Source organism: Cherax quadricarinatus, chromosome 33, assembly GCF_038502225.1.
Source record: "Cherax quadricarinatus isolate ZL_2023a chromosome 33, ASM3850222v1, whole genome shotgun sequence".
NCBI classification, from domain to species: Eukaryota; Metazoa; Arthropoda; class Malacostraca; order Decapoda; family Parastacidae; genus Cherax; species Cherax quadricarinatus.
Window position 1 is genome coordinate 15,498,209 of NC_091324.1, and position 12,500 is coordinate 15,510,708.

General features: G+C 36.9%; 1 protein-coding gene and 1 long non-coding RNA gene across 4 annotated transcripts in view; one reads left to right on the forward strand and one right to left on the reverse strand.

The window, feature by feature from the left end:
* Positions 1–1,291, reverse strand: part of LOC138853547 (uncharacterized) — a 4,877-nt gene extending 3,586 nt beyond the window's left edge. Inside the window, exon 1 of one of the 2 annotated variants that reach the window (XR_011392712.1) lies at positions 1,153–1,291. This is a non-coding gene — a long non-coding RNA (uncharacterized lncRNA). Of the gene's footprint in view, positions 1–877; positions 1,035–1,152 lie in introns of those variants that run through there. The other variant, XR_011392711.1, reaches the window with a different exon arrangement.
* LOC128693874 (uncharacterized) overlaps positions 1,036–12,500 on the forward strand; it is a 475,055-nt gene continuing 463,590 nt past the window's right edge. The window contains exon 1 of one of the 2 annotated variants that reach the window (XM_070090862.1): positions 1,036–1,122. The gene's annotated coding sequence lies outside the window, so the exon portion shown is untranslated. Of the gene's footprint in view, positions 1,627–12,500 lie in introns of both variants that reach the window. The other variant, XM_070090861.1, reaches the window with a different exon arrangement.

Consider the following 12,500-nt stretch of genomic DNA (forward strand, 5'->3'; position numbering starts at 1 on the left):
TTTTACTCATGATTTAGAGTTATCAAGTCAACCCTCATTTATTATTATAATCAAGGGGGAGCGCTAAACCCGTAGTCAACCCTGAGAGAAACGTTGTCTCCGTTAAAGCTTGTGTTGCATGTTGTGTTGAGACCCATACCTCTACTTGCCTTTACCGTTAACTCTACTTAATAATGCATACCACGCTTTAAATCCACTACCCTGAGGCCTTGGTGTAAAATACCACTTCTCGTTTAAACAAATATAATTTTATTTTTTTACTGTTCATGTCAATTATTTTTACTATTACATTAATGGGATTAGCGCTAAACACGTAGGGGTCATACCGAGCCTGGGAAAATAAACAGTATTCAGGTTCGATCCTAGGATGGGGAGGTGAAGTTCAAATCCTTGGATTAAGAGCCCTCACCGGCATCAAAGAACCTCCCTCGAGGGGTATGTCAAATATAGACTGCATTCATTTACGTCATTCCATTTTACCCTTCTGCTCCCCTGACCTGCATTATATTGGACTTTTAAAAGGAGATGCTAGAGTTGTCTGTGCCTTATGATCTCACTAAAGTATTCTTGTCATCATCACTTGTAAATAAAGTTAAGATGAGTGCAGGAGCAGCAGCAGAACATTAAATGTCTGACAATTGCGTTGCGTCAACACACTAAGAGGCAAAGCTGTCTGCTAACTCGACGGTCAAATGAACACCATTAATACACGCGGTTAATTTAAAGCTATAACACTTAATAGAACATTGCTTGTAGTTTACTAGAGTGATTATATAAACAAATATGATGCTTGGTGTAGGGTTCAACGGGAGACTTTATTCACCGTTTGTCTCCAGCAGATGTACAATCGTTTATATCCCATTGTAAATGAACTCACCTCTGTACTCTACTCTGCATAGCGGGTTATATAGGGATATATGGGCGTGTGAACGGTGTGAGGAGTGGGCGGGGTATGAGGCGCGGGCGTGAGAGTAGTTACTGAGGATGACACTGGTACAGACAGCAGCAGGAGAGGGAAAATCATGTAAGATATGGTTCCCGTTCTCCCTCACCCTCCCCCCAAGTTACCGCCATTTTGTTTTCGTGTTGGGTATTGACTTTCGCTTCTTCATGACTATTTTAGTAAGTTCACCTCATCAAAGAGATACTAACCTGACCAATAGGCCTTTTTCCGAGCCATCAATGTAGCTGGAGTGGGCGTGAGGTGCGTATAGTGGCGTAGATGGAGTGAGAGGGCGCCCAGTGCCAGGTAACAAAGACAGGATGTTTCCCCAGATGAAGTCGCCTTTCAAAACAAACGGTTTCCTGGAGGGACGGAAATGATTATTGTCCTGGTCAGTTTAATGCTCTGAAAAGTCTTAGTTGGCGTGGGCGGCGTTAAGGAGGTGGTGGGAGGCATCAGCGGCGAGGAAGACTGACAAGTGGCAGGGAAAGATAAGGAAGAAAAGGAAGAAGTGGTCCGGGATACCTGAGATGGACCATAACAAACACACGGGGACAGGGAGGCCGTGGCGGGGATAACTATCCTTGCTATCCTCTCCTCCCTATCCATCTCTATCCTGGTGAGGCCTACCACGCCTACCTGGTGCCTAGTACCACCTGACAAGTGACTGCTTGCCTCCTGAAGTGAGTGTCTTACCAGTGTCTTCTCACTTAAGATGACACAGATGCCAACACACACAACACACTTATCTCACTATAAACACCAATTATCTACTGTCAGACCTTCCTCATGTGATTTATATATTATTATATGAAGCGTTTCTCAGTAGATAAAAGTGTGGTGTTGTGAAATATTTAATAATAATGTAGAATGTAGAGAAATGCACTTCCCAATTTGGTATATCAAGCCCATCTTGATCCTGCATACAACTCACATAGTTTTTATGAATATCCTTAATAGTGATTATTATATATAAGTGAAAACATAAGTATTATTTATAAATGAAAATATAAAGTAACAAGGGGAACCTATCTAGTGATATAAATAAATTGACATGACAGTTGAAGAAGAATGAAACAGTCATAAGGAGATCCTTTACAGTGTGCATATTTTTTTAGAGAAAAACATTTCACATTAAAAAGCTGAATCTGTTCAAGTAATAAAAGTATCTAACAAAAGAGTAATTTTTGGGACTTTGAGCCAAAAATTTTATGCTTCCTATAATTGGGTGAAGCATGATTCCAATCCATTCTGGAAAGCAAGCACATGGTTAGTGCTTGCTTTCCAGCAAATATAATAATGGAAAAGAACAAGAATAAATGCTTCAAATTGAGAGGAAAATGTTGCATGATGTTATTGATAGCTTTTCAGTTCATCATAAATTATGTACTGTATACTGTACCTATGAGTTAATGCCCATAATTTATTAGTTGTTTAGTGGGTGTGTATCATATTTAATATTGTATACACAAACATTTGCAAAATTACACTGTTCATGTAATTACTGTATTCCTTCTAATAAATCATTTATAAATAGTATGTAGTAGTTTTAAAAAAAATCACTGAGGCAAGCACTGATTCTAAAGGCACCCCACTAGTGGTATCACTCCATGAAAACATTTTTTGTCTAGTTTTCCTAACCAAAAGTGATGCAATGAGTTTTATTCAGATCTTTTTAATCTAAACAGTAAATGGAATCTTTCCATTTAACTGTCAGCATACCACTTTTTTTGGGGTCTCAAAAATGGTTTTCAGTAGATATTTTAATTCTGCATAGCTATTCCTTAAAACCCAATGATGATACCTTCTCTCAATCTACAGGTTAATTTTACTCATTATCCATTAGTTGAACAGTTTGTTGCAAAATAAGTAATCCATTTTATTTATACGTTTTGAGATTGTCAAGATTAGATAGGCAATATACAGTGCATAATTTTATACAGTACCTGTATTACAGATTCATTTGAAATCAATAACTACAGGCCAATTTCTAACTTGCCATTACTATAAAAAATATTAGAAAACAATACACAAGCAGTTGTTTGAATTTGTAACAAAACAGTAGTCTTAACCCTTGTCAGTTTGGTTTCAGGCCTCCAGGAAAAAAAGTGTAAATTATGCAGTTAGAAAAATGCTTGATTCAATCAATACATTTAGGAAACACTGAATATTCATTAGGCCTTTTTATTGAGCTAAGAAAGTCTTTCAATATAGTGCAGTAGATACAACATACTTTTTAAACTAGAGCATTATGGAATAAAAGGCAATGCATTCTCCTGCATAAAGTTCCATCTAAATGATATATTCCAACACATAACTATAAACGACACCACTTCATTTCAACCCATCAACATTGGGGTACCACAAGGCAGCATCCTGTAAACATTTTTATTTCTAAATAACATTAATGACCTACCAAATAAATTTTGACAACTTAACTAGTTTTATTTATGGGTGGCACTACCTTAGTCATGACTTCAGATCCAGTTGAACTTGACAACATAGTTAATGCTGAACTAGAAAAGGTATCATCTTGGATAGTGACTATTAAATTAACACAATATTGATAAGATCTTCTATATAATATTTGGTTGCAGTGCTCTATGACCCTTCACAGTTTTAGTGCTTAATTTGATTATTATTACATTTTATTATTTTTACATTATTTTTTGGAATGAGGCTAAGAGTATTAGAAATATGGTATTAAAGTAAACATGAAGATAATTTACACATTTAAAGACAGGATAAGAGGAAAGCTTATATTTAAGAAACGCATAAGAACATATTTTTGGAAGTTTCCAAGACGGTTGATATTCTTTCCAGAATGCACCACTGTGTATCAGAATTAACACTGTCCTGTAGACTGCTATTATTAAATTTACCCTTTCTTCACCTATGGTGTATGTGCATAGGAATCAATCACAGCTTATCTAAAACCAACTATATTACTATCATGTTCAATAAATCAATAGAAGCCAAAGGTTTCAATACCATACTTAGGCTAGCAAAGGTTATGCCATTTTACAGTCATGGTGATCTCGCAGAAATTAATAATTACAAGCCAGTTTATAACTTTCCATTGTTATCCACTTTCTAATTTTCCATTATTATAACTAATCATGTGTAAGAAGATATTGAGATAATTAAAGAGGTAATAAACAAATTATTACCAGATTTTGACAAAAAAATGTGCAGAACTGAACTTTCCACTTCAAAATTTTTAGGGTTTCATTTCAGGAAGGAAAATTGGCAGATAAATAGAAGATGGCACACATTGTGCCAGTTTTATTGAGTGCTGTTACAGAATTATTGGGAAAAGCCATTAATGAAAAGTGAATAAAATACTTAGAGGAGAACAACTTACTGACTGGTAAACCATTTGGTTTTTGGTCTAGAAGTTCCTGTACTGTATATCAAATCTAAGTTATTATGATAGTCATCAAAATTGTTCAAGGATATAATGGATGGGAAGATTGTATTTATTTAGATTTATAAAAAAGCTTTTGATAGTGTTTTCCTCCCATGAGAGACTAATTTGGAACATTCAAAAGAGGAGTAAAAGGTAAAGTATTAAAATGGGCAAAAGACTGTAGAGAAAAATGAATAGTTATTAGAGGAAAACTATCCTCATAGGGAGATGTCACAAGTAGGGTGCTGCAAGGATTTGTACTTTCCGCAGTAATGTTTCTAATTTATGGTACACTGTGTAAATGACTTAATAGAAGGAATAAATAACTATATGAATATATTAGCAGATTATGACTTGGATAAATTGAGCAAATGGAGGCGATATATGGATAATGGAATTTAATGTAGATGTTGCCATGTAATAGAAATTGGAGAGTGGAATTAGGTCACAAGATGAACATAGACTGTTTGATAAAATATTGAAAGTATCAGACAGACTGGCGGAAGATTGTATAGAATGAAACAATGAAACTTATGCTACTCTTGTGAATTGTGATGAAAACCTACATTTTCAACTCAATCCTTGTAGAACTCCCCATGCACATAGTACCCAAAAATGTGGTACTCTCATCCAAAAGATTTTAGCTGCCAAATGCTTCAAAAATATTTGTCAAAAAACACCATGAATTTGATGTCTAATTATTGAAAATCAAATGTAAATATCAGATGTATCAAATGCATTCATACTTGTGCATATCTCGTTTCTACTATGTCTCCCCCTACACCCCAAAAGAAACTTTATTGCTCATTGTCAGTACTGTTGTGTTACTTTCCCCTCATATTAACATTGCTGTTATGTATAGATAGTTTTGTTATTGAGAGCAGTCATTGTACTGATTATAGTATTCTCTGATAAATTAGTTATGGCACCCTTACCATTTGCATAGACTACCGTAAGATAATCACTGACAAGCAGTTTTGTTTCAGTTGCCTAAAATGCATTGCATAACTAGGGGGTTTTCCATGTAACAAATACCATTGTAAAATATATTTATAAATTACAGTATGCACAGTATATATCTTATTGAAAAATAAAGATTGCATTTATTTTATAACAAAAATCTTCCAGTAGAATCATCACTTGTCCCAATTTCAAACAATAATACACAGTATTTATAGAGTTGAACCTACTTAACCCTTTCAGGGTCCGTGCCGTAGATCTACGGCTTTGAAGCCAGGGTCCAAACTGTAGATCCATGCCATGGGGTCAGCTCACTCGGATAACCTGTGAGCGGTAAATTTGGGCCTAGATATGAGAGAACACATCTGTGTGGGAAGTGTGCACCACATAAAACAAATACTGCAGCACGCAGTGTATAACGAGAGAAAAAACTGCTACCATAATTTTGGATTAAAATGGCAACTTTGCATTTTTTCTTATGTTTTTACAGTTGTATTCATGATTTCTTGGTCTCAATTAATAGAAAGGAATACATAGTACAGAAATAGAGATGATTTTGATTGGATTTAGTAGAGACAATAGCTTGAAACTGAGCTGAAAGAAGCGGAAATGTTAAATTTTTGCTGATGTTCAAGGGTAAACAAATGTCGTCACGAGTCTCATACACATCAGTTGGTGGGTCTAATATACGTTCATGAATGTGCTGATATTATTTATGCAATTATTACAACATTGCATAACAGCAAATCTTCTATTTTATGGTGTGAATAAAAGTTCATTATGTGACTAAAAAATAAAAATGGAATTCATTTGTAAAGCCTGAAAACATAACTAATGAACAGAGGAAATGTTTGTTCAGTACCAGGAATGCCTGCAGTCCTGGTACTAAACAGGAAATTGGAATATTTTGAACTTAAGATTTTCTTTGGATTTTTAACCCTGGAGGGTTAGCCACTAAGGATAACTCAGTCAGTGCATCATCGAGGACCGTCTAACTTATTTCCATTGGGGTTCTCAATCTTGTCCCCCAGGATGTGACCCACATCAGTCGACTAACACCCAGGTACCTATTTGCTGCTAGGTGAACATGACAATAAGTGTAAGGAAACGCGTCAAAATGTTTCCACCCCACTGGGAATCGAATCTGGGCCCTCTGTGTGTGAAGCGAGAGCTTAAGCTGCCAGGTCACCTGGGTTAAATTGGTCAAATTACCAATTTCTGATCACTTTATTGGGTAGTTGAAACAGTTGAATGGGCAATTTCTTGTGCTCAATCAATAAAATAAAAGAAATACTAGCAAAAATAGCTAAGAATTTGGTTGACTGGAATAATGTCAGCAAAATCAGCGATACATAAATCTTGCTGACACATCAGAAATTTGTGAGAGCGTAATTTCGTCAATTTTCCATGAGATTTTGTACTTTTTGCTTTATTACCCTCAGAAAAAGATTCTCTACCATTTCATAAGAAAAAATAACAAAAAAATTTTTGAAAATTCTTGGACCCTGGTTCTCACTCTGAGGTTTGGCCTCTGGATGCTGAAAGGGTTAACGTACAAAGTATCCATACATACTAATGTGTATATTATAGTTGTATACAGAGCACTATACAAATTCAGTTTTAATCCTGAGCTAAAATATTCTTGGAGAACTGTAACAGTTCGTTGACATAACGCTAGAAATACAATCTCCTTGATATTTCACATGAATGACTCAACTTGAGTAAATGCTCCATAGAAATTAATAGACCTATAATTTGGAACAGCTATCTTAAGGATAAAAAAAAAGCTTTTATCTCTCAATAGCTTTCAAAAATAGTGTCAAAAATGTCTTCTGAATTTGATGTAATATGCAGTACTTCCTGTAATGATCATTAACATTTATTATGCTAGTTATATCTTAAACTGCTAGTCTGCTCAGTTGCTACCTTCCCATTGTAACCTAAACCACTTTTTTAAGTAAAGAAAATATTCATGGTGAATTGTCATATAAAATTTAAATTATACTAACTTAAATTCCTGTACTAGTAATAAATACAGAGGTAGTTCATAAATACAGTGAGTTCAAATAATTTACATGTATATTGAATTTTTTTTCTAGTGATCAGTGTCAAAATGGATATTGAAATGCTCATCATATTCACAAATTTTGTGGACCATTTATTGTTTGTATCAACCTTTTAGTTCATTCATTCTGCATAATTTAAATAATCTACTATAATAATTTTTCATTCTTTTTACCAACTTTGAGTAGGATTATCATTTCTCATATTAATAATTACTTGACCAGATTAATTTCTTCCATGTATATACTGTACTATTACTAAATGGGAAACTAATCACATCATATACAGTAATAAATATAATCTTATCATGATTTATCTTTTGCTTCCAAAATTTCATAACATTTTTATTTTAATTTTACTAGCTTTTATTATTTTCTCCATTCAGAATAATTTTTTGGAAACTATTTTTTCTAGCCTAAAATATTTTCTTTTTGTTAGTGGTTCTGTTATACCTACTGTATATTAGTCCTTACGTATTTTTGTACTATATATAAAATCCTTATAATACTTACCTATCATTAAAGGACTATATACATATACGTATATACTGTAATTCGTGTTAAGTGTTAAACCCATGTCGGTCATTCAGTACAAGATGTAATGGAGGCTTGATCCTCCATCCACTGAATGCGAGACAGACGCACTTCCCATTTGTATTCACCTAGTTGTCCTTCATTAAAGGAAAACTATTTCCTGTGCTGTAGTGCACTCTGAGAATATTGCTTCTCACTTGTTTAATCAGCTTTTCATAACTGCAAATCCTGTTTAACACACTATTATCAGTGTGTACTCTTCCTGTCCCATTTGCATTTAGTGTCATCAATCATTAAGGCATTTTTGCCAGGCAACCTCCCAGATCTTGTCAGCTACAATTACCCTCTCAGCAACAAGTGCTAACATACAATTCTCTTAATGTAAAAAGAACTTGCAAGATGAGGGAACAAGGAGAATAACAAGTAATTGTACATAATATACAGCATAGTAAGTTTTTCCTTCGTCCTTAGTAAATATTATATACTTGTGGAGGTCTGAAGAACCCTGAGAATCATCCAAACTGGAGTCTGATCTGGAGGTACCTGAAAATGCCTGAATAAAGTTTTCAGGTCTTGAGGCCTAAAGCACAGTCCTGGATCAGGCCAGGGTGCTAAGGCACAACGAAAGATGGAGTAAATCATCAATTAGGGAATATAAAGGCATACAGAATTTACATTAAGCTACCTGTATGTTTCCTGTAGAAGTGTCAGAGGGGGAGGGGGGATCACTACCTGTGGCCCAGTCCCAGATTGGCTCTCCTGCTTGCTAGCCTGATAGACCAGGCTGTTGGGTACTGTATTAACTTTTTTAGTAAAGTTGCCAAACACAATGCCAATCTGCATAATTAGTCAGCCACAGATGGTTCTCTATCAGTAAAAAATAACCAGTTATAAAACTATAATGCCAGTAAATGAAATACTGTATATACAGTACAGTATAAATTTTAAGGCAAAAAGTTTTGGAATGCAACAATGAAACTGGGGACCACAGAGTGCACTAGAAAATGCGGTCAGATAATCACTGTTTAACTCTTTCAGGGTCGGCCCTCTCCTAAACTTGTTCTCAAGGTCGGAAAGTTTTTGAAAAAAAAAAAAAAATTTTTCTTATGAAATGTTAGAGAATCTTTTCCCAATCATAATGACACCAAAAAGTCTGAAATTTGATGGAAAACTTACGGAATTATGCTCTCGCGAAGTAATCGGTCTGGAAGATGTTTATGCATCGGCGATTTTGCCTACTTTGAGCCCTATTTTCGGCCAATTACAATGTACCAGTCGACAAAAATCATAACTATTTTGCTAGAACTCCATATTTTCTATCGTATGAGTACAAGAAACCACCCATTTACTGTACTGATTTCAACTGTCCAATAAAGTGGTTAAAAATTGGCAATTTTGCCAGTTTCACACAAATTTCAAAAGGTGCTAATTTCCAAATAGGGTCCAGAATAAACAAGACAGACATTTCTGGCACTAAAATAACATTTCCTCTGTTCATTAGTCATGTCCCCAGACCTCTCTTACATTTCTTTTGCTTTCCACTTTGAATTTTTATTCCCCCAAAAAAATAGATTTACTGTCATGCAGACTACTGCATTAGTGTAGAAATGGTATAAATAATATCAGCTCACTTGTGAAAGAATATTAGACTCACCAGTTGATGTGTATTGGACGCATGGCATGATTTGTTTACTTTTGAACTTTGGCAAAAATCGAACATTTCTGCTACTTTGAGCTCAATTTCAAGGTACTTTTCATTGTGAAAACAATCAAAATCATCTCAATTTCTGTAATATATCTTCCATTCTATAAAATGAGACCAGGAAACGTAGAATACAACCATAAATACCATACGAAAATACAGTGCAAAGTCGCTGTTTTAAAGCAAAAACACGGTCGGAGTTTTTTTTCTCATTACGCGCTGTGCTGCAGGATTTTTTTTTATACTGGGCACACTGACCACATAGACCCATTCTTTCATATGTAGGCCTACCAGCTTTCTCTCGCTAGATTTGAAGGCGCTAGAATTTGTGTACAAGTATGGCACCAACCCTGGCGTGCAAGCCGTACTAGTATGGCACCAACCCTGACGTGCAAGCTGTACTAGTACGGCACCAACCCTGAAAGGGTTAAAGCTTGTGAACAGTCACCCATTCGAATTTCTTGGCAATGGTGAAATACTGACTCTTTTAAAGAGTATGCGCTGCCAGTTACACAGATGAAGATCTTACCTAGAGTGATGCAATAAGGCATCACAGACCTCTTGCTGTACTTGACAAGGACACTTGGTTGAATTCCCCCCACATTTCCCAGATCTGTATAACATATGTAGCAGTGATGAGACAATCCCCAAATTTTTTCCTGATTACAGTACTCAATTTTAGGCTGATAGAAATACCATTAACATTAGCTGATACCCACTGATAACGATACTCAATTTTAGGCCAATGCCAATACCGTCAAAATTAACCAATACTCGCCAAAATACAGACTCTCCTCACTTAATGACATTTTTTTAACAACCGCTCATAAACACACACACAACACACACACAACACACACACAACACACACACAACACACACACAACACACACACAACACACAACACACAACACACAACACACACACAACACACACACACACACACACACACACACACACACACACACACACACACACACACACACACACACACACACACACACACACACACACACACACACACACACACACACACACACACACACACACACACACACACACACACTGGCAAGCACACACACACAACACACATGCTTTGCAATAGCAACACTGTTGCACAGCACACGGCCTGTACAACCACCTAACCACTTAACCATGACACGCACAACCAACTGCCTGCGTGAACACACACAACCACCTGCACACAACCAACCATAGCCACAACTACAACCATGTACACCACCTGAACACACAACCAACACACACGGCACACACAACAACCACACAACACACACACAACACACACTGACACAACACACACACAACTGTACACACAACTAGCGCACACAACACAACCACTGTGCACTTTCTTCACACACACACAACACAACACTCAACACACAACACACTGACACAACTAACCCCTAACACAACACCTTACACTGACACACACACACAACACACAACACACACATGGCCACACACTGGACCAACACAACACACACAACACCCCCCAACCCCACACACACAACACACACACACACAACACACACTTTCAATACTCAACACAACTCTTACGGACACAACTCACGCACAACACACACACAACACACACACACACCACACGCACACAACACACACAACACACAACACACACAACAACACACACAACACACACACTTCCCGGACCTCCACGTTTACACAACACACAACACACACACACAACACACAACAATACACACACACAACACAACACACCTTTAACACACACACAGCATACTTACACTCAACTTTCACTTCACACCTTTGACCACAACACACACACCTTTGTGACCACCATACACAACCTGTCACCTGCTTCCACAACCACAGCCTCAACCACCCCTGACACACACAACACACACAACATAACACACACAACACACAACACACACACAATTTTGCACACACAACAACCCCCACCACAACCACACCAACACAACCACCTGAACACAACACACAACTGACACACAACACACACACCTTTTCATATACTTTTCATACACACACACTTTCACTTTCAACTTTCAACACACACACACACACACACACACACAACCACACACACCACATACCCCCCAACACACACACACACACAACACACACACACTTACTTTTATATACTTTACTTTTTACTTTGCTATTTACTATACACAGACACACACACTTTTTCAACACAACACCTTTCATAACACACACACACTTTCACACACAACACACACACACAACACACACACACACACACACACACACACACACACAACACACACACACAACACACACCACATATATGCTTTGCTTTGCTTTGCTTTACACACACTTTTAACACTTTACTTTGCTAACATTTTAACACTTTATATAACACACACACACACAACTTTATTTATACCTTTATACACACACACACACACACACACACACACACACACACACACCACACACACCACACACAACACACACACACACACACACACACACACACACACACACACACACACATCCACCACACACCACACACCACACACATCACACACACACCACACACACACACACACACACACACACACACACACACACACACACACACACACACACACACATATACCACAACACACCTTTCACTTTCAACACTATACACACACTGACACACAACACACAACACACAATACACACACACAAGCACACACACAGCACACACACAGCACACACACAGCACACACAGCAACACACTAACACAACACACAACAACACACAACACAGTCACAACACACCTTTTTCATTTTAACTATACACAACAACACAACTGTACACTAACACCACTAACACACACTACACACACACACACACACA